Below are 22352 nucleotides of genomic sequence, written 5' to 3'. Positions count from 1 at the left end.
GGGAGGTTTGAGAGAGAGGGATATGTGTATATACATGTGGCTGTTTCATGTTGAACTATCACAGAAAACATCACAATATTGTTAAATAATTACCCTCTAGTTAAAAATAAAATACAAAAAATCCCCACAAAACACCAAAACTCACAAAAAATTTCAATGAACCTCATTACCACAACACAGCTACAAAAATCTACTCAGAGAGACCCTTGTTTGATGTGTACGACGCACTGCTTACCACTGCCCCACACCAGGAGGGCCAGGAAACCACCAATAAGTCATGTCAGCAAGCCCAGGAGAAAACTGGAAACTCTTAACTTTGACATCACAAACCATGGCTTGTTTTGTCAAGCCTGCGAATCTCAATTCACCTGGGCAGGTACAGAGTCCAGTTCTGTTCTGTAGTGAACTGTGACCACAGCAAATATCAACAACAGGGTTGAGCTGCCACATGTCAAAGATCAGGGAAATCCAAATCTTTATTTTCCATTCCATTAGGGACAGGGGTACTGGTACTGCCTCAACTCCTGGGTGATTTTCCCCACAAGTATATTAATTTTGTCTTTCCAACTAGATCATGCACTGTGACCTGGGACTCTACTGCTAAAACCCGCTTCAGGATCAAATCCAAACTGATGCCCTCAGCTAGAAAGGTTCGCCACCTCTGGCACTTTCTCCCATCTCTCACACATGTCATCACCCCTAATACTCCAGAAACACTGAACATCTTGGAGTTCCGAAGTACAGCTCCCAGTCTTCTGCAAGGATTTTCTCACCTTTTGGCTGAAACGTCATCCCTCCCCAAAATCACCAGCTATGGCTGACATTCCTTCCTCACTTCCAGAAAGCTTTCTAGGATAACCTTTTCGTTGTTGTTCAGTCACTGAGTTGTGTCTGACTCTTTGCGACCCCATGGACTGCAGCACGCCAGGCTCCTCTGTCCTCCACTATCTCCCGGAGTTTGCTCAAATTCATGTCCATTGAGTGATGTTATTTAAGCATCTCATCCTCTGCTGCCCCCTTCTCCTTTGGCCCTCAATCTTTCCTAGCATCAGAGTCGTTTCCAATGAACATTCCTGTAAAGCCGCACCCATCTCTCACTCTCTGCATACCTACCCACATCATTTCATAGCGATTCCCAGTTTTATTAAATGCTTTTTGAGGGCTGGGAGATTTAGCTATTTTTTGGTTTTATTTTTTATGTTTAACGGAAATCTAAGAAATAATGATGACTTTGTCTGGACTGAGTTTGATGAAGAATATTTACATGTACACAGATGACACCACCTTTATGGCAGAAAGTGAAGAAGAACTAAAAGGCCTCTTGATGAAAGAGAAAGAGGAGAGTAAAAAAGTTGGCTTAAAGCTCAACATTCAGAAAACGAAGATCATGACATCCGGTCCCATCACTTCATGGGAAATAGATAGGGAAACAGTGGAAACAGTGTCAGACTTTATTTTGGGGGGCTCCAAAATCACTGCAGATGCTGATTGCAGCCATGAAATTAAAAGACGCTTACTCCTTGGAAGGAAAGTTATGACCAACCTAGATAGCATATTAAAAAGCAGAGACATTACTTTGCCAACAAAGGTCCATCTAGTCAAGGCTATGGTTTTTCCCGTGGTCATGTATGGATGTGAGAGTTGGACTGTGAAGAAAGCTGATCGCCGAAGAATTGATGCTTTTGAAGTGTGGTGCTGGAGAAGACTCTTGAGAGTCCCTCGGACTGCAAGGAGATCCAACCAGTCCATTCTAAAGGAGATCAGTCCTGGGTGTTCATTGGAAGGACTGATGCTAAAGCTGAAACTCCAATACTTTGGCCACCTCATGCAAAGAGTTGACTCATTGGAAAAGACCCTGATGCTGGGAGGGATTGGGGGCAGGAGGAGAAGGGGACAACAGAGGATGAGATGGCTGGATGGCATCACCGACTCGATGAACATGAGTTTGGATTAACTTTGGGAGTTGGTGATGGACAGGCAGGCCTGGCGTGCTGTGGTTCATGGGGTCGCAAAGAGTCGGACACGACTGAGCGACTGAACTGAACTGAACGGATCCAATGAATAGCTAGAGGTCTAGTAGTTATGTCAAAACATACTTCTGTTCCTTTTTTAGTCTCCAGTGCCTAAAGAAGGCACACAGTAGGTCTTCAAATAATGTTTTTTGAATAAAACAAGCCAAGGAAAGAATGAGATGATGGCCAGATGGATAGCAGGGAACACACCTTAAACATTTAAAAATTTCTCAACAGCACTTCATGGCCAGATCTAGATATATCTGATGCACCAAGGTAACGAGCCTTTTGGGTTAACACCCAACAGACAGTGCCTCCCTTGCTTCAGCTCCTCGGGTACCCACTAATCCTAGTGCTCAGTCATTTGACAGACAAGCTTGTGCTCACCCTGCTGACAGTTTTTACTGTGATGCTGACTTTCATCAGAAGTCCATCAGGCCCTTGTGTGAAACTGACTGCAAACTCCTCGTCTCTCGAGCATCCCACTCCTATGGAAGGTACACTATTATCTGGATCACTTTAGCTGGTCCTGGGCCCTCAGCAGCAAATTTCTTAGGAATGACACCATTACCACCACCAAAACTACTCAAAGCACAGTGGGTTGTCTTACCTACCAAACATACCCACCATCCAAGCTTGGCACATATATCATAACAGGACAACCCTCTCTGTGCCCAACATCCTACACAGACAAAAACGCTAGAATCTAAAATACAAAACAAAACAAGACACAAATTGGGATTTCCCTAGTGGTCCAGTGGTTAAGAATCTGCCTTGCAATGCAGGGGACACAGGTTCGCTCTCTGGTGGGAGAACTAAGATGCCACATGCTGAGGAGCAACTAAGCCCACACATCACAGCTACTGAGAGATGCACTCTGGAGTCTGCAAGCCACAACTAGACAGTCCCTGCTGTTGCTGCTGCTGCTGCTAAGTCGCTTCAGTCGTGTCCGACTCTGTGTGACCCCGTAGACAGAAGCCCACCAGGCTCCCCCATCTCTGGGATTCTCCAGGCAAGAACACTGGAGTGGGTTGCCATTTCCCTCTCCAATGTGTGAAACTGTCCCTGCACCACAGCAAAAGGTCCCACATGAGGCAACAAAGATCACATGTGCTGCAACTGAGATCCATGCAGCCAAATAAATCAACAATTTTTAAAAGTAAAAATCCTTAAAAATAACAAAATAAAATATGACACAAATGAACATATATCTGTGAAACAGAAACAGACTTGGATATAGAGAACAGACTGTGGTTGCCAAGGAGGAGGGTATAAGGGAGGGAGGAAGTGGAACTTTGAGGTTAGCAGATGCAAAATATTATATATAGAATGGATAAACAACACGATCTGTTGCATAGCACAGGGAACTATATTCAATATCTTGTAATAAGCCATAACTGAAAAGAATATGAAAAAGAACATATATATAGTAAGTCAGCTCTATTTCAATGAATTTGCTAATGCTCCTGAGATAGTGCATCTCCTATCAGAACTGCCCTTGAATCTGTCTTCTTATCTGAGTTGGGGGGAGGGGGTACGATTGGGAGAGGAAATCAGCCCTACCTTTCCATGCAGGTAAGCTATGGTTTCTGTCTGAAGGTTAGCCTTAAAATTTAGATTCCGCAAGTAGTTTCTCTTTGCCAATCACAACTGAATCACCCTAAATCAGCCTCCACCAGAAATAAGGTACTGGATATAGTACTTTAAGGTCTATTGTCATTTTATGTTCCTCTAAAGAATAAAGATGTTTTATTATGGTAATCAGCAGATTATAAAGCATTTGACTCTCCTCTAAAGTAAATCAGATATATCTCTCCCCAAGATTTTTTTTTAAACCATTCCATTTGTTCTTAGAACTTACAATAATTTTTCAGAGTGACAGTACCAGGCTTATTGATTCACAAATGGCCTATGCGTGTCAAGTAGGTATATTACTCTTCAAGTAGAAAGGAGTTGGAGAGGAGAGTTTAACCTTCTGATTCACAGGCAGAACTCACCTCCATTTGCCTCTTAGGTTGTGTACATTGAACCCTGTGGACGCAGAAATCTAAGACCCCAAATCTAAAACCAAGGAGGAAAAAATGACTACATAAAACCAAGGAGGCAACCTAAAAAGCTCTCCAAGACCAAACATTAGGGACAGAATTTGCTTCCATAAGTACGTGTCCCTGCAATGACCTTTCCATTTCACAATTTGGAGGGAATTTATTCATTTGGCATAGCTGAGTTGCAAGCTAACACTGAGGTCTGAGACCTTGGACAAGCTATATCTAAAGCAGAGTACAGCAGAGTACTGATGATGAGAAAACTCTGCAGTGATCCTGTATGAATTAGAGCTATTGGGACAGAAGTACTCATATGAAAGTGTTAGTTGCTCAGTTGTGTCAGACTCTTTGCGACTCTATCGACTGTAGCCCACCAGGATCCTTTGCCCATGGGATTCTCCAGGCAAGAACACTGGAGTGGGTAGCCATTCCCTTCTCCAGGGGATCTTCCCGACCCAGGGTTCAAATCCAGGTTTCCTGCATTGCAGGCAGACTCTTTATGGTATGAGCCACCAGGCAAGCTCATCCCATCAATGGCCATTATAATGTGATTCCTTACACTCTTGATAAAATAACAGAGGTAAAAACAAAGAAAGCCTGGCGTTCTTCAAGGCCTTGAAGGACAATTGTTGTGACAAGAGGTAGCAGTTAACACTTAGGTTATCTGCAGTGATGCGGATGAACCTAGAGTCTGTCATACAGAGTGAAGTAAGTCAGAAGAGAAAAACAAATACCATATATTAAACATATACATGGAATCTAGAAAAATGGTACCGATGAAATATTTGCAGGGCAGGAATAGAGACACAGACACAGAAAACAGCCACATGGACATGGTTATGGGGGGAAGGAGGGATGGGTAGGGAGAACTGCACTGACATATATATACTACCATGTGGAAAACAGATAGCTAGTGGGAAGCTGCTGTATAACACAGAGAGCTCAGCTCAGGCTCTGTGATGATCTAGAGGGGTGAGATGGGGTGGGTGAGAGGGAAGCTTAAGAGGGAGGGGATATATGGATACATACAGCCAATTCACTTTGTTGTACAGCAGACACTAACACAACATTCTAAAGCAACGATACTCCCATTAAAAAAAAAAAAAAAACTAGGTCTTTCTGAATTCCATAAAAGGAAAAAGGTATCCTGATTAAATGTATGAACTGGACTCTTAAGATCAGTCTCTGCAGTAAAAGAGCTGGGCAATCAATCAGGCTTGAACTTGATAGAAGTACCTCTTTAAACCTTCTCATCCATCGTCTAGCCTCTTGAATGAATCTAACAAAATAGGGAAACCATCCGGCGCTGTGGTCTAAGAGTAAGAACCAGCCGAGGGACTGAGCAAGAAAACCCCCTTGGCCCACGAGGCTCAGCTTCCTCAGATGTAAAGAGTTGATTGTAAGTATCCCATGAGATCATTTTCTTTAAAGAATTTTGGAAACTTCATATAAAGCATGGCATTGCTTCACCTCCCAGGAGCTTAGCAACCCTGGAGCGCTGGTTCAGCTTCTGAACTAAATAAGCCCTGCTGGAAGATGAGCCCCTAGCCCCTGAATACCAAGGAGCTATCAGTCCCAGAGAAGCAGCCTTTCCCTGAATACTACTTATTTAGAAAACTCCTTTCAAGAACAACAACTACAGTATCTATTCTTGGAAACAGGTTAGTTGGGAAAGCATTCCACTGACTTTACATAGCCCTAGTAGGCAGCATCCATCCATCACTTCCCTCACTCCCACAATGAAAGCACAGGTGAGCCTGGGACATCGCTCAGCCAGCCTCCCAAACGCAGCTGCATGATTACAATCGGCACAATTCCAGCACTGTGCACAGGACCCACAGAGGAAAGACAAAACCAACGTGCTGTACCAGCAGACACTATTTCACCACAAACAGGTGAAAATATCAAGTTGACAAACCATCAGTAAGCTCTAAGAAGTCATTTTCCTTGAATCCTTTTCAAAGTTGCACCCAAACTGGTGCCACAGAAGGAAAAATGAAATGTCAGAAGCATGTGTCTTTGCTAAGAACCCTGACCTTTCACCTGTAGATACATTATGGAAGAATCAGAAGCGGCCCTCAGGCCTGGCTGCCCAATAGTGATACCTGGTCAGCCTCAAAAAGGCCAATGCCTGGGCCTCCCTTAGACATTCTGTCAAGCTGGGGTGTGACCAGGGGTGCTGCTCTCCAACACTGAAACACACTGGTGAAGAGGGTCTCCAAACTGAACCCACAACAACAGCAATAGTACACATCAAGAGAAGGCCATGTGTTTCGGTTTGTCATATTAAGGAGGAGAAATCAAAGTGTGTTTATGACAACCAAACGCTAGCAGTCAATCCTAAAGGAAATCAGTCCTGAATATTCACTTGAAGGACTGATGCTGAAACTGAAGATCCAATACTTTGGCCACCTGATGTGAAGAACTGTCTCACTGGAAAAGACCCTAATGCTGGGAAAGACTGAAGGCAGGAGGAGAAGGGGACAACAGAGGATAAGATGGTTGGATGGTATCACTGACTTAATGGACATGAGTTTGAGCAAGCTCCAGGAGTTGGTGATGGACAGGGAGGCCTGGTGTGCTGCAGTCCACGAGGTCACAGAGTCAAACACAAATGAGTGACTGAACTGAGGAGTCTTGAATGCAGTAGTGACTTCATGATTCTACATTTTTAAAAACTCACATGTACACACAAAGAGTTACTGTGTGGAAATTAAAAATAAAAAACAGAGAGAGGAAAAAAAATCAAATGATGGACTTATTTAACCTAGTAATTTTTAATCTTACCTGAATAGTAAGAACCACCCAAATCCTGTTGCCCAGGCTACGCCCCACATCAATCACATCCATCTCCAAGTATCAATAGGTTTAAAAACTCCACAGGTGGTCCAATGGGCAGCCATGTCTCCTCACTCCCCAGAGGAAGGAAACAGGCAAAGGTGATCTTAACGCAGGTCCATAGAAATGTGGCTCCAAACCAGTGATCACACCTACACCTACCTTCCACTGATCCAGGGAAGTCCAGTAACATCTACTCAAGTGTCCAAAATTTCTTTTCTATCAACTTTCATTAGGTTTCAAGACACTGGCATGATCCATAAGCCAAGTAAAAGCGGGGCTGTATATTCACTAGTACAGTACTCAACTGCCTCAAAATGTGCTGACAAGGGACTTCCCTGGTGGCTCAATGTGATCATCTGCCAACGCAGGAGACACGGGTTCAATCCCAGAACCTGAAAGACCCCACATTCCACAGAGCAACTAAGCCCATGCACCGCAACTACTGAGCCTATGCCCCAGTGCCCTGGAGCCGCAGCTACTGAAACCCGTGCATCCGAGAGCCCACACGCCACAACAATCAAGCCACCACAGTGAGAAGCCCATATGCAAAATGAAGGGTAGCCTCTGCCCATCACAACTAAAAAGAGCCCACGTAGCAACAAACACCCAGCACAGCCAAAGATAGATACAATTTTTAAAAATTAAAAAACCATTGTGCAAACCAGGATGGGCATCACCTAGAAATGGTTAGAAATGCAGCATCTTAGGCCCTATCCCAAACCTGTGGATTCAGAAAATGTCTTAACAGGATTCTCAGTGATCCAGATGCATATTAAAGTTTAACAAGCATGGGTGCTGACCAATTCTCACGTTCATTCAGCAGAGTTACTGAGCACCTGGCCTAGGTACTATATCTAGCAGTGAACAGAGAAGAAAAACTTCTGTCCTCTAGAAGCTTCTATGGAGCAATGGATGGAACTAAGGCCCAGGGCTGTGGGTCACAGAGCCAGTTAGCAGCAGAGACAGGTTTAGAACCTCTGTCAACTAAGAATACAGGCAACTGCCTCTCTAAAAATCACAAATATAATTCCCCAAAGAGAGGCTGCCAAATAAGAAACCAGAAGACAGTCTCTATATATCAAGTTAGAAAACCTGGGCATCAGAAATCTAGTTCCCATAAACCTCTACTCACTGAGTAAACCAGCATAGCCAGATTCCATCGGCCAACAGGCCATGTTTACATAGGTAAGTTTTTCTCATAGGTGTCTGAACAGGATGAACAAGAGACACGTGTTAAAAGGAAAAGCATCCTGACCACAAGCTAATATTCAAAGTCTTTCTTTAGATACTGTTAAAAATCTAGTAAACTGATAAGCCTCCCAATTTTTTCAAAATGTATTGTTCTGACACATTTAGATGAAAATCCAATTATTGGTGCTCTTCGCTTCTTCCTTGTCTCATAAACAAATGTCTGGTTGGAAGACTGCTAACATTTGTCCTGCTAGGTGCTTACACAGACTATCCCTCTCGATCACACTGTCTCTACCATGCAAAGAAGAAAACCAAGGCTGGGCATGGTAACCCGAATAAACAAAGACACACAGGTAGCACAGCTGAAATGACAGCTCCGCGCTTTAAATCTAGATCTAACTCCTAATCCCTTCCAGGCAAAGTGAGGTCCCCGGACCTCCCACCTGGAAGATTATTGCAAATGTAAACTCCCTGGTCCCAGCCTGGACCTGCTAAATCAGAATGTGTATTTTAATCCTTGGTGATTGACACCCACACTGACATCTGGGAAACATTGAACACATAATCCCAAAGGCAAGTTAACTGGCAAACATCTTCAGTTCACTCCATAAGAGGAGAGCAGTCACTTACCTGAGACTTGAAGTCACTTGTCACATCACAAACTCATAGTAATTCACATGGCTTGGGGCAGGGGGTCTTAACAGCTCCCTATAGGTTGCTGGACAGAAAGACCAAGTTTTCTCTCCAGGCAGAATGCCAGGGATGCTTACAATGTCTTAAAGCTTATAATGGTCTATAAGTTTGATATTAACAGGTCTGGGTGCAAACACCCACAAAGAAATAAATACTGCCCTAATTCAAGCCCTACTGGGCTTCCCAAGTAGTGCAGTGGTAAATAATCTACCTGCCAATGCAGGAGATGAAAGAGACTCAGGTTCGATCCCTGGGTCAGGAAGATCAAATGGCAACCTGATCCAATATTCTTGCTTGGAAAATTCCATGGACAGAGGAGCCTGGCAGGCTACAGTACATGGGGTGGCAAAGAGTCAGACACAACTGAGTGACTGAGCACACCCGCAAGCCCTCCTGGCATTAACCTCAGCATTATGGTTCCCTGTTAAATAACTAATGAGGTAAGGAAGAAAAACACTATTATTCTCAGAGTGAAAGTCAGCTAGTCTTACTATGTATCTCTGTCTCTAAATATACATACATATATATACATATCTTAGTGTATATTTGTCACTCTCATTTTATATGTTATATATATATATATATATATATGACTGCAGCCATGAAATTAAAAGACACTTGCTCCTTGGAAGAAAAGCTATGACCAACCTAGTGAAAATAAAGAAAGAAAGTCCTACTCTTTGCGACCCCATGGACTGTAGCCTACCAGGCTCCTTGGTCCATAGGATTTTCCAGGCAAGAATACTGGAGTGGGTTGCCATTTTCTTCTCCAAGGGATCTGTCCAACCGACCCAGGGATCGAACCCAGGTCTCCCACATTATAGGCAGACGCTTTACCATCTAAGCTAAAAGACAGCATATTAAAAAGCAGAGACATTACGTTGCCAACAACGGTCCGTCTAGTCAAGGCTATGGTTTTTCCAGTAGTCATGTATGGCTGTGAGAGTTGGACTATAAAGAAAGCTGAGCGCCAAAGAATAGATGCTTTTGAACTGTGGTGTTGGAGAAGACTCTTGAGAGTCCCTTGGACTTCAAGGAGATCCAAGCAGCTCATCCTAAAGGAAATCAGTCCTGAATATTCATTGGAAGGACTGATGCTGAAGCTGAAACTACAATACTTTGGCCACCTGATGGGAAGAACTGACTTCTTGAAAAGACCCTGATGCTGGGAACGATTGAAGGCAGGAAGAGAAGGGGATGACAGAGGATGAGATGGCTGGATGGCATCACTGACTCAATGGTTATGACTTTGAACAAACTCTGGGAATTGGTAATGGACAGGGAAGCCTGGAGTGCTACAATCCATGGGGTCGCAGAGTTGGACAAGACTGAGCGACTGAACTGATATATAAAATGATCCTTCGAGTCTAGAGACTTGAGTAAGAGCTCTTACAACTAAACGTAGGTTTGATAAAAATTCACCATGAGGAGATGGGGAGGGAAGGAGGATGAAGCCTAGGAACACATCCCCACCAGCTTTCCCTGACTCACCCACTTCCAAGTTTTAGTTAGTTTTGAGTTTCTCGAATTGTGGATCACAGGCCGTCTGCTTCAGAATTATTTAAGCAGTAAAAATGCACATTCCTGGGCTTAAGACTCCACATGTTTAACAACCTCCCCCCCAAAGATTTCTGCAACATAAAAATTTTACGACACTTGCCCATCTGACCTAAGTATCAGTTCAGTGGCTCTGTCGTGTCTGACTCTGTGACTGATATGAGAATTATCAGACTCATTAATCCCATATTCCACAAAGCAATGAAGCCCACAACTATTGAGCCTGCGTGTCCTAGAGCCCATGCTCCACAAGAGAAACCACCACAATAAGAAGCCCATGCACCGCAACAACAGTGCAGCCCCTCTTGCCACAAATAGAGAAAGCCTGTGCCCAGCAACAACCCAGCACAGACAAAAATAAATAAATATTTTTAAATAAATAAAATAAAATACATAATATCCTCAGTGCCTCTAAACTTGCAGATAATGATTCAGGGATGAAAAACAAACCCATAATAGCACTAGGGGGAAAATACCCTATAAAATGAGTATTTAGTAATAAATCCAAAAATACACTATCAAAGGAGTCTGATAATAACTGATAAACTAGGATAAACTGTTTGCAGGTAAAACGAACAACCTCCTTAATATATTCAGAGTTTCAACAAATAGAAAGTAAGTAGACCAACAACCTAACAGAAAAGAAGGCACAAAACTACGAACAACTGTCCAAAGGAATTAAGACAGTTTTTCAACAAACCTATAAAAGGTACTCAACCCCACTTATAAGAGAAATACAAATTAGATCTGCGGTAAATCACTTGTTCAACTTTCAGAAAAGAGAAAGATCAAAAAGATCCAGGAGTGGGGAAACAGAACCCCATACATCTTTCCCCAAAGAAAGAAAAGGAGCAATAGCTATCAATTTTTAAAATTGATATTCATTTGACCCAACAATTCTTTTATAGATTTCTTATCAGTTCAGTTCAGTTCAGTTGCTCAGTCGTGTCTGACTCTCCGCGACCCCATGAATCACAGCACGCCAGCTATAAATTCATGTATATTAGAAATGTTCATGAAGCTTCATTAAGAATAACAGAATATTAGAAACCAAAAAAGAAAAAGTCAACTGTAGATGAATAGGCAAATAAGTTATGGTGCATCCACATTACACACAATACTAAGCAGTCACTGAAAAATGGAACCAGAAACAGGCAGGTCTATACATATTAATACCTATGTGCTGCTGCTGCTGCTGCTAAGTCACCTCAGTCGTGTTCGACTCTGTGCGACCCCATAGACGGCAGCCCACCAGGCTCCCCCGTCCCTGGGATTCTCCAGGCAAGAACACTGGAGTGGGTTGCCATTTCCTTCTCCAATGTGTGAAAGTGAAAAGTGAAAGTGAAGTCGCTCAGTCGTGTCGGACTAGTAGTGACCCCATGGACTGCAGCCCACCAGGCTCCTCTGTCCATGTGATTTTCTAGGCAAGAGTACTGGAGTGGCTTGCCATTGCCTTCTCCGAATACCTATGTGCAAAGACCTACAAAATGCAAAGCAAAATACTAAAGAGTAAATGTGATAAAGCTATCACTTTTGCCTCAAAATATATATACTTAAACTTGTGCCTTGTGCTCAGTCACTCAGTCATGTCTGACTCTTTGCAACTCCATGGGCTGTGGCCCACCCTCTGTCCACAGTATATTTCAGACAAGAACACTGGGATGGGTTGCCATTTCCTCCGGCAGGGGATCTTCCTGACCCAGGGATGGAACCCACGTCTCCTGAGTCTTCTGTACTGGAAGACAGATTCTTCACCTGCTGAGCCATCTGGGAAGCCTCATAGTTATATATATACAAACACATGCATGCTTGTCTACATACAGATTATCTCTGGATAGACACATAAAATATGAGAGAAGGTTCCTTCTGGGTAAGGAAACTTGTGTCCAAGAGACAGAGGTAGGAAGGATAATTATTTTCCTCATGTACCTGCCCTCCATGCATGTACTGGCTAGTCAAAAAAAATTTAAGAAAAGAGAACAACTGAAAGAGGTGGGGAAGGGGGGAAGGCAGAGATGGGTAGAATAGAGGAGAAGCAACCAACTGAGTATAAAATCAGAGTTCTCTCCGCATCTTCCCTCAATAGTAATGGACAGTATGTGCTAAAAGCTCTAAAAATGTTTCCTAAACCCATGTACTTCCCCTTCTGAAAATTCATCCTGAAACACTGAAAAACACTTTCTGTACAAAGATATACAGGAACTGATCAGGTCAATTTTTATATATTCACTTAAATTATGTATCAATTTAAACTATTTACATAGTTTGAAACCACATTATAACCTTAGCATTGTCAACATTAATTGAAAAATGAAAATATAAAATTGAATAAGATATAAGCTACTTAAAATATTTCTTCATTTTATTGAAAAAAATGCATATACATATATTCATCTATAAATAAAGGAAAAGATTATAAAGAAACGCACTACAAGGTTAACAGCAGTTATCTTTAGGGTAAAAAATATATGCACATGATTTCATCTTATTATATTTTCCACACGTGTTATTTTTATAACCTAAAAAATTAAAAACTTAAAGATGCACAGAGAAAAATGCTAAGAGGAAATCTATCAAAATGCTAACAGTTGCTGTGAGTTTTTAGAATATTAAGCTAATTCTTCCACTATTATAATACTTCCAGTAATGATCATTTTTTATTTTATCATCAAAAAACCACACTTTTCCCTTTGAGAAAAAGAGGCTGGCATCAGTTCTGGATCAGAACCCCCAGATAAAAGCTGGCCCAGGAATTGCGAGTTAAAGCCTTGCTGTGTTCAGGGAGAGGTCTCCGGGTGATCCCAGTCTGCAGAGAGAATCTTCCATGTTATTTCCACAGTGAGGCAGGAAGAAATTTCCTACCAAGTTCCCAAGGCACATCTTCAGCTTTGGGACTGACTGACTCCTAGTTCCTCAAGGGTGTAAGGTAACAAGCCAGGTGGGCTTTTCAACAAAGCAGGGTTTTTGTTTGTTTGTTTGTTTTCTAAACATGCACAATAGGTCAACTGTTTCTTGAGAGAGAAGCACTGGAATTTTTATCCCCAGCCCAGTAGTACAAGACAAAGATACCAGCTCACCTAGGCAGGATTCTATAAGGGGAGTCAAACTAATGCGAAGAAGACCAAAGTGTGCTCATAGTCATAATCACTTACTTAATGGTCTCTAAATAAAACTTCCGATTCTAGCACCAAATGCCTGACACCTTTCCAGGTCCAGCAGCTCCAATATGTACTCCTCACCTATAATCCAAAATCCAGCCCACCATCCAGGGCCCACACTCCCGAAATTTCCATTGGAGGTCCAAGCAGCAAAGGGAGACTCATGGCTCAGCATGTCTTTGGTACCAAGCGTGCATGCGTATACTGTTTGTACATACTCAGTTGCTAAGTCATCTGACTCTCTGCAACCCCACAGACTGTATGTAGCCCGCCAGGCTCCTCTGTCCATGGGATTTCCCAAATAAGAATACTGGAGTGGGTTGCCACTTCTTCCTCCAGGGAATAGGATCTCAACCCACGGATTGAACCTGAGTCTACTGCATTGGCAGACAGATTCTTTACTGCTGTGCCACCTGAGAAGCCCCTTGTATAATGCAGATACACATATACACATACAGACTCTAACAGACTCCATAGATAGACTGTATATAGGGGAACACATACCACAACGCCCACCCATCCACCTAAGTCTTACATCTGCTTTGTAGCCTAACTTATCAGTGATTCACAAGTTATCTGTACCCACACAGTCTTATCTATATACACATAAGCTCACTGAGAACAGGACCCAGACCCTGTAACCCTTGCATATCCTTTCACACAGAAACAGAGAACATTTCCAAAGTTACCAACAGAAATACAGACCACTTGGGACAGGGTCTGGGAGAGATCTACTTGGGCCAGTGTCCTAAGCTGATAGAAACAACATGAGACTTTACAGTTTTGCTTCTATTTGGAGGCAGATCGCCAAGGGATTCTGCCCAGCAGGGGATAATGCCTCTTAATCCACCAAGGGAAGGGCCCTTGGGACCACTCAGACTGGCCAGACCACCCCAGAGACGAGGCCTGCACTGGAGCCTGGAGTGGCTGTCACTGGGTCTCAGAGGGGACTCTGACAAGCTGCAAAAGCGAAGTCCCAGGGATGCATGTGTGCAAACTAGTGTCAGATCACACGAGAATGGCAGCTCTACATACGTATGTCTAAGGGAAAGGCACCCATGTCTCCACTGTCATCAGATTGTAGTATTCCTTAACTATTTTGTCATAATATCATAATATAAGAAAAGATAATAAATGTACCAGCAATCCACATGACCAACCACACCACTGCCAACTCCCACACACCCCTTGTGCCCTAGGACCACCATTAATGCAAGACTAAAGCCTTTAGTTGTGGATCCAACACCACAGTGCAAAGAGTTCTAACAAACAGATGATAAGAATTGCTCAGCAGGGCCTCCCTGGAGGTCTAGTGATTAATAATCCACCTGCCAAGGTAGGGAACACAGGTTTGATGCCTGGTCTGGGAAAATTCCACATGCTGCGGAACAACTCAGCCCATGGGCCACAACTACTGAGCCTATGTGCCACTTCTGAAACTCATGCACTCTAGAGCCCGTGTTCCACATCAGGAGAAGCCACTGCAATGAGAAACCTGCGCACCTCAGCCAAAGAGTAGCCCCCACCTTGCCACAACTAGAAAGGCCCATGCAGAGCAACAGAGATCCAGCTCAGTCAATAAATGGAAAAAAGAATGCTCAGCAGGCTGGTGTGGACCAGTTTTGGGGAGCTGACTGAAGGCCTCAACTAGAGGCAGGGGTGTGGTGAGGAGCAGGGCAATGAGAATTGGCAAGAAATGGGTGACGGCATTAAATTTTCACCCACTTCTGATACCTGAGGACAAGATCAAATAACCTGTACATTACCACAAAAAAGAAATTGGACTAACCTTGAGTACAATCCTGCCGATGACCTGAGAAGAGGAGCCTGGGGGAGAGCGGGTAGGGAGATGCCAGGGGACCGAGTGAATGACCCTTCAGAAGCAAACGCGGGGATGCATTCAATAAATTCTAGTAGCACCAAGTCACATGAATCTGGATGCACAAATTAACCCCAGGCTGGTTTTAAACCATCTCTAAGAGACATTTCAGGGAGATCTGAGAATGTTGTGCACATGATCCTCGCTTTCTGCAAGAAGATGCCTCACTGAAGGACACATGGCTGCCTTTAGCAACTTTGTAAGTAGATTAAAACACCAAAGAAGCAGTGCAGCATTCTGGATACCAGGATGAGACCTGCAGCCAGATGGAACAGCACAGGAGCTGTGTAACCTTAACCAAGTGCTGCACATTCCCTAAGCCTCGGATTCCTTACATGGAAGACTGGAACAGCAGCAGCAACCTCACAAAGATGTTACAACATGCATTAACACACAGACACCACGCTGGTAATCATGGCAATGCTACAACATTATTATTGTCCCATCTAGCTAACTTTACGGCTTGAAGTCAATCATTTGAACTCTGTGGTCCTCTTTTCTCCCCCTCAAGTAAAAAATGAAGGGGGGAAGATTCTTTCCAACTTAAAAATCCTTTGATTCTAAGCTCCTGTCTGCTCATCTGCTTAGGAGACGCATCATGGAGAGGAGAAACAACTTGAACTTCTAGATCCTACCACAGTTTCTCAATTATCTGTAAGAATGAGTGAAGAAGAGTCAACATGCAATGGATTATGAATGCAACCCAAGTGACCGCGAATTCTAAAGCTAGAAGTCTCTGTCAATGAAGTTGTAGGTCACTATAATCCCAACAGGTATCATTTACTGCCACTTACTACTCCATGGGCATGGGTTTGGGTGGACTCCGGGAGTTGGTGATGGACAGGGAGGCCTGGCGTGCTACGGTTCATGGGCTCGCAAAGGGGGACATGACTGAGCGACTGAACTGAACTGACTATATGCCAAGCACACAGCTGTCTAAAATACACAATTTCCTCTATTCTTTGTGAGTCTAATTCCAGGTAGGTTTCTTAAGCCCTAACCGAGGCTCAGAGAGGAGAAGCAATAGGCTTTTATTTTTTTCAAATTGAAGTATAGTTGACTCACAATGCCATGTTAGTTTCAAGTGTATAGCACCATAATTCAGGGGTGTGTGTGTGTGTGTATATATATATTATAATATAATATTGTTTTTCAGATTCTTTCCCTTCAATTCGCTTTTATTCCCAGTGCCACTGCTCTCCCGGGCTCTCAAGCTCAAGACCTTCTCTCTAAGCCACATTGCTACAAGCACCACTCAGCTCCAACAGGAACCAAAACAGCTTACTACACACACACATACACATATACACACACATCCCTCTGGGAATAAGAATTTCTACATTAAGAGAAAAATTTGCAGTATAAAATCCTCCATTTACAAAGCTCCTATTCACAGCTTTTTGAAAGCCAGTGATTTTAGTTTACGTAGCAACAAGACGTTTTAATTTCCCAGCCTTGAAAAGCCATGTTATCAGGGCACAGGAATGCTGGAACAGCCTGGAATTCCCATAAACAAGGAGTCCCAGGTGGTTTTTAGGGCTCTCCCTTAAAAGAATAGAAGGGTAGGGATTTATATTTACAAAATGCCTCAATGGGAAGTTCAGAGGAGTGCCTGTGTCAAAAAAAAAACACCCTCCATCCTGGGCTCTTCAAAAGGAAACAGGACCAGCATCCAATCTCTGTAAAACTGGGCTGCTCTACAACAGGCTGGCATCTCCACTGCCCTGCTACCAGGTTAGCCCTCCAAAGCTGAGCTCTTCCTACCTGGGTCTGGATGCTCAACATGGGAAGGGAACTGAAGGGCATCTCACATCCACAGAGCACTTGCCTTTTTGGCTCTACATTTCACTTGATTTTGACTCTACTGCTGCTAAGTCGCTTCAGCTGTGTCCGACTCTGTGTGACCCCATAGACAGCAGCCCACCGGGCTCCCCCGTCCCTGGGGTTCTCCAGGCAAGAACACTGGAGTGGGTTGCCATTTCCTTCTCCAATGCATGAAAGTGAAAAGTGAAAGCGAAGTTGCACAGTCGTGTCCGACTCTTAGCGACCCCATGGACTGCAGACCACCAGGCTCCTCCATCCATGGGATTTTCCAGGCAAGAGTACTGGAGTGGGATGCCATTGCCTTCTCCAAGTAGCCTAAATAATGGGCTTCCTAGGTGGCGCTAGTGGTAAAGAACCCACCTGCCAATGCAGGAGACAGTAAGAGACACGGGTTCAGTCTCTCGGTTGGGAAGATCTGGAGGAGGGCATGGCAACTCACGCCAGTATTCTTGCCTGGACAATCCCAGGGACAGAGGAGCCTGGCAGGCTACACCCCATGGGGTTGTAAAGAGTCGGACAGGAATGAAGCAACTTAGCAAACACACACAGCCTAGCCTACATGATACCGACTTTAAAATTTATTGAAGAGTACCCCTTGTCACTTTTCATAAATGTTCCATGTGTGCGTGAAAGTAAGTATGCTCCAGATATGGGAGCTGTGTTTTATACATGTCCACTGCCTTAAGCTTCTATATTCTTCACTGTTTTTATTGTTTGCCTGTATTCAGTATATGAAATACTAGGAAATTGGTGTTAAATTCTCCCCCTATGTCAATGGACTTGTCAACTTTTCCCTTTGATATCTGGCCAATTTTACTCTCTTTACATATGTACACATAAACATGAAAAGCCATAAAATAAGGGCAAACAAGCTTAGAACTATTATATATTCCAGATTTACAGTGTTGCAGATTTATATTAGTAGTTTGAAGCCAGCTTCAGCATCTCTACCAGGGGCTTCCCTGGTGGCTCAGATGGTAAAGCATCTGCCTGCAACGCGGGAGACCTGGGTTTGATCCCTGGGTCAGGAAGATCCCCTGGAGAAGGAAATGGCAACCCACTCCAGTACTCTTGCCTGAAAACTTCCATGGACAGAGGAGCCTTAGTAGGCTGTAGTCCATGGGGTCGCAAAGAGTCGGACACAGCTGAGCAACTTCACTTCAGGATCTGTACAGACTTGGGTACGACTCCCAACTCCATAACCTGCTCTAAGCCTCCAATTTCTCATCCTTGAAAAGAAAACACAACCTCAAACCTCATAAGGTGCTTGAGAGGATTAAGTAAGAAAGAGTATATATTGAGTCGGCCAAAAAGTTTGCTTGGGTTTTTCCATAAGATGTTAAGGAAACTTCTGGCCAACCCAATACACTTAGCATAGGTCCCCCATTCTGAGGACGCTAGCTACTAACAAATGGTCTATGACTACTGGCCTGATATCATGCAGCTATGCCATAGTATAGAAATGGAACCCTTTGACCTCTTATTCATCAGAAAGCAGGATAGGGTGTGAGAGGAGGCAGATGTATTGCTTATTCCAGGGCTTCAGGGTTGTGAAAGTATAGGAGAACACTACCCAGTTCATATCTCACTGAGAATGTCAAGCCACATGGCAGCTGAACATGCCACCTGCCCCATCTGAACTGCAAGTGCCTAGTTTAGCTAGTTCTCATTGGGATTTATTTCCCCTTGTTGCTAGCTTGAGGGTTCTGTTGAAACAGCTGTACAATCGTGTACTTTATAAAATTCTAGTTCTGAGAAACACTTGGTAAATTCAAAGCAGGCAAGAATTAGTATCTAAGCTGTTGATTGCTTGTGAGGGTTTATCCCAGTCCTGGGATCCTTGGAATTGCATGTACGTGTATACTTGGAGTAGGGGGTGGAGGTTGTAGGGGGCCAGTATGTGAGAAAACAATTTCAGGGCAGACCATTCACTTCATTAGCAGCTTCCAAACTCTCAACAATATTCTCCCACCCCAGCAGGGTGAGCAAACCTCTGCCAGAGTCAAAGTTAACTGCACATCCAGGGGAGAAGATGAAGTCTTCTTCTCTGGCTTTTGAACTCTGAAATTGACACTTGGGACTCGTTCTGTCCTGAAATTGTCAGCTGTAGGAAAATACCAAAAAAAGCAGGATAAACCAGCCAGCAAAGCTGCCAAATGGAAGAACCATCTTAGAAAACCTCAGGGGTCTGAGCAAGTCACAGATTTGCTTTAAAATAAAAAAATAATTATAACAAAACAAAATCACCACCAGTGCTGGAAAACAACTCCTTATGAAAGGCTTTTACCTCCAGGTCCATTAGAAATGGGGAACTACAGAGAGCCCACAGGATGTGCAGGAAGGCATTCAGTCCTGCTGCTGGGGGCTGGCACAGACCAGCCCACACACAAGCTGGGCAGCACCTTGACAACCTAACCAAACTGCATTCACAGGAACTTGATAAGCAGACAACACAGTCTCAAACAGCCTTACTCAGAAACCAATCTCTCAAAAGGTAGAAACCAACCAAGTGCACAGAGTGTCAAACCCAGGAACAACAAAAATTTAACAGGATTTACTAACAGTCTCCTTTATTTCTTGACATGTTCCCTTTAAAAGAGAGGAAGATAATGCAGCTACTTAGACATCCTGCTTTCTTTTGAGAGCTGCACCACTATATGTCAAACAGGTGTCACCAGTGTCAACCACTCAATTCACACGCCCACAAGTGGTCCTGCTAATCCGATCCCAGGGCTCCCACATTCCACATCAGCCATTCTTTGCTTGCCTCAAAACCACTGCACAGGCGTGAGAAACTCAGCCAGAAGGCAGGGAGATGAGAGGGGGACATGATCTTCTGTGCAACAAAACGCTACATATGATCACCTTTCCCTTCAAGTTTTAGGCCTGCTCTTTAAGCATCTCTGACCCAGAATTCCAAGGATCAGACACACTTTCCTGTCAATTGCTTAATACATGAAAGACAATAGTTTAAGGGAAAAGACAGGAGTGAGGTTTTCACTGGGGTATTCTCTCTCTCCTTCCATGCGAGCCACCAGGCAAGAGCTTCTAACTCAACCCTTTGCCTTGGCAAGGACTAAGTAGGGCAGAGAAGGCAATGGCAAGCCACTCCAGTACTCTTGTCTAGAAAATCCCATGGATGGAGGAGCCTGGTAGGCTGCAGTCCATGGGGTCGAAAAGAGTTGGACATGACTGAGCGACTTCACTTTCAGTTTTCACTTTCATGCATTGGAGAAGGAAATGGCAACCCACCCACTCCAGTGTTCTTGCCTGGAGAATCCCAGGGATGGGGGAGCCTGGTGGGCTGCCGTCTATGGGGTCGCACAGAGTCGGACATGACTAAAGCGACTTAGCAGCAGCAGCACAGGGACTTCCATGATGGCCCAGTGGTTAAGACTCTGCACTTCCAATGCAAGGGGTGTGGGTTTGATCCCTGGTTGAGGAACTAAGATCCCATGTGCCTAGCAGTGCAGGCAAAAAAATAAATAATAATAAACTAAAAGTCTTATTTTAAAAAAATTTGAAAACTATATAGCAAAATTAAAAGTTCTCTAGCAAAACAACCTAGGGCAAGTGAAAAGACAGCCATTACAGAGATGACTTTACACTTTGTTCTGTCTCTCTCAGATTTTTAAAAAATCTTGCTGATTTTATTTTCCAGCTAACAAAGGTATAAATGCTGGTAAAACAAATTCAAACCTCATTCCATCCCTGTTCCCCACCCTCCATCAAAATAACGTGAGTGTACAGTTTAACAAACTTTACTCCATGTGTTTTTTCCATGCCAATGATGGCTACCATTAACTGAACACTTGCTGCATTCCAGTTTCAATTCAAACTCTCCACCATGTATCATTTGGCTTTCATCTTCATAACTTCTCTATGAGGTGAGTATTTCTAACCCACTTTATGGATAAGGAGACCGACTCAGAATGGCAGGTTATTTGCCTAAGATCACATCCTCCAATCGTGCTAATGAGGTCAACTTCTAAAATCGTTACATACATACATTCTTTTTGTCTGCATGCTGAATCTCTTAAATATGCAATTTGTTGCTCTTTTTCCCACTTAACAACATATATGGTCATCTTTTCATGTACCTCCTTGGTCCCCACACTGTAGCTCCAACTTCTGTTTTAAAGAAGGAAGACTTTGATTTATTGTTCTACTGCCAAAGAGACTGGGAAAGTGGGGGTAGGTAAGAAATAAAAGCTACTACTCACAATTTCATATTTTCCGTGCATTCAAGATGGAAACTGTGAAGGTTATCTGTTTAGCCACTTCAGGAAGCTTGTGAGCCTGTGTATGTGAATACATTTTTGCACGTGTAAACACTGCTTGGTTCTTGTATATTCCACATCAAAGTCAAATTTAAGCATGTAGACAGGCATGTGCCATTTCTCTTCAGAAGGGGCAATTAATAAATACAGATTCGGGAGGAACACAAACCTCTACAGTGACAAAGATTTCGTATCCCCAAAGAAACATGGCATTCTATTTCTCAGTTCCTGGCTCATTCCCCACCCTCCTTTTTTATAGACACTAAAGACTCTTTTAAAGAGAAACTACAGGGATATTTTCTCAGAAATACAGTTTGAATTTCACGAGCACATAACATATTCCCTTCTAGAGACTATGCTTTGTTGAGAATTGTGCAGCCAGTTTCAACCAAACGGAACTTGACTGCCACAAATTATACTCCTTCTATACCACTGACGAGACACACTTCCCTTTTTTTCATCCCTTTTGCCTCCTGGCCTGATTCTCGGGGCTGGCACATCCTGCATCAGCTTTTGGAAATAGGAGAATACTGGAGTCATCAATTCCCAATTCTCCATTTTGTAAACAGAACTTCCAAGGTTAAGCATATTTAATACGCTATCATCATCTCCTGCTGATGATTCCCACTGAAAAGGTACAGGAAGCAAATACCCTCAGTGTCTCCTTTATGAGCCACTAGGGATGCAGTTTTAAGTAAGGATGTAAGCAGTAACAGAAAAGAAAAAAAAAAGTCAACCTTGCCCAGACCAAGAATTCCTTGACTTGGTTCCTATTAATACTTACGAGATATTTACCAACTAAGTGAGAAATACTTTACCCTCACCCAGGAATGCTGGGTTAGCACATCCCCAACTGTTTGGGTGACGTATAT

At 43.4% G+C, this 22352-nt stretch overlaps 1 protein-coding gene across 6 annotated transcripts in view; it reads right to left on the bottom strand.

Annotated features, from left to right (window-relative positions):
* The window catches only part of TLN2 (talin 2), a 509872-nt gene that overhangs the window by 343471 nt on the left and 144049 nt on the right, over window positions 1–22352 (bottom strand). The window contains exon 3 of one of the 6 annotated variants that reach the window (XM_055435636.2): window positions 21424–21499. The exons of the other annotated variants lie outside the window; for them this stretch is intronic. The gene's annotated coding sequence lies outside the window, so the exon portion shown is untranslated. The remainder of the gene's footprint in view (window positions 1–21423; window positions 21500–22352) is intronic. 6 annotated transcript variants of the gene reach the window in all.

Source organism: Moschus berezovskii, chromosome 9, assembly GCF_049115385.1.
Source record: "Moschus berezovskii isolate FMDL1 chromosome 9, NW_MosBer_1.0, whole genome shotgun sequence".
NCBI classification, from domain to species: Eukaryota; Metazoa; Chordata; class Mammalia; order Artiodactyla; family Moschidae; genus Moschus; species Moschus berezovskii.
Note: the sequence above shows the minus strand (reverse complement) of the source record. Positions and strands in the feature narration are given on the sequence as shown.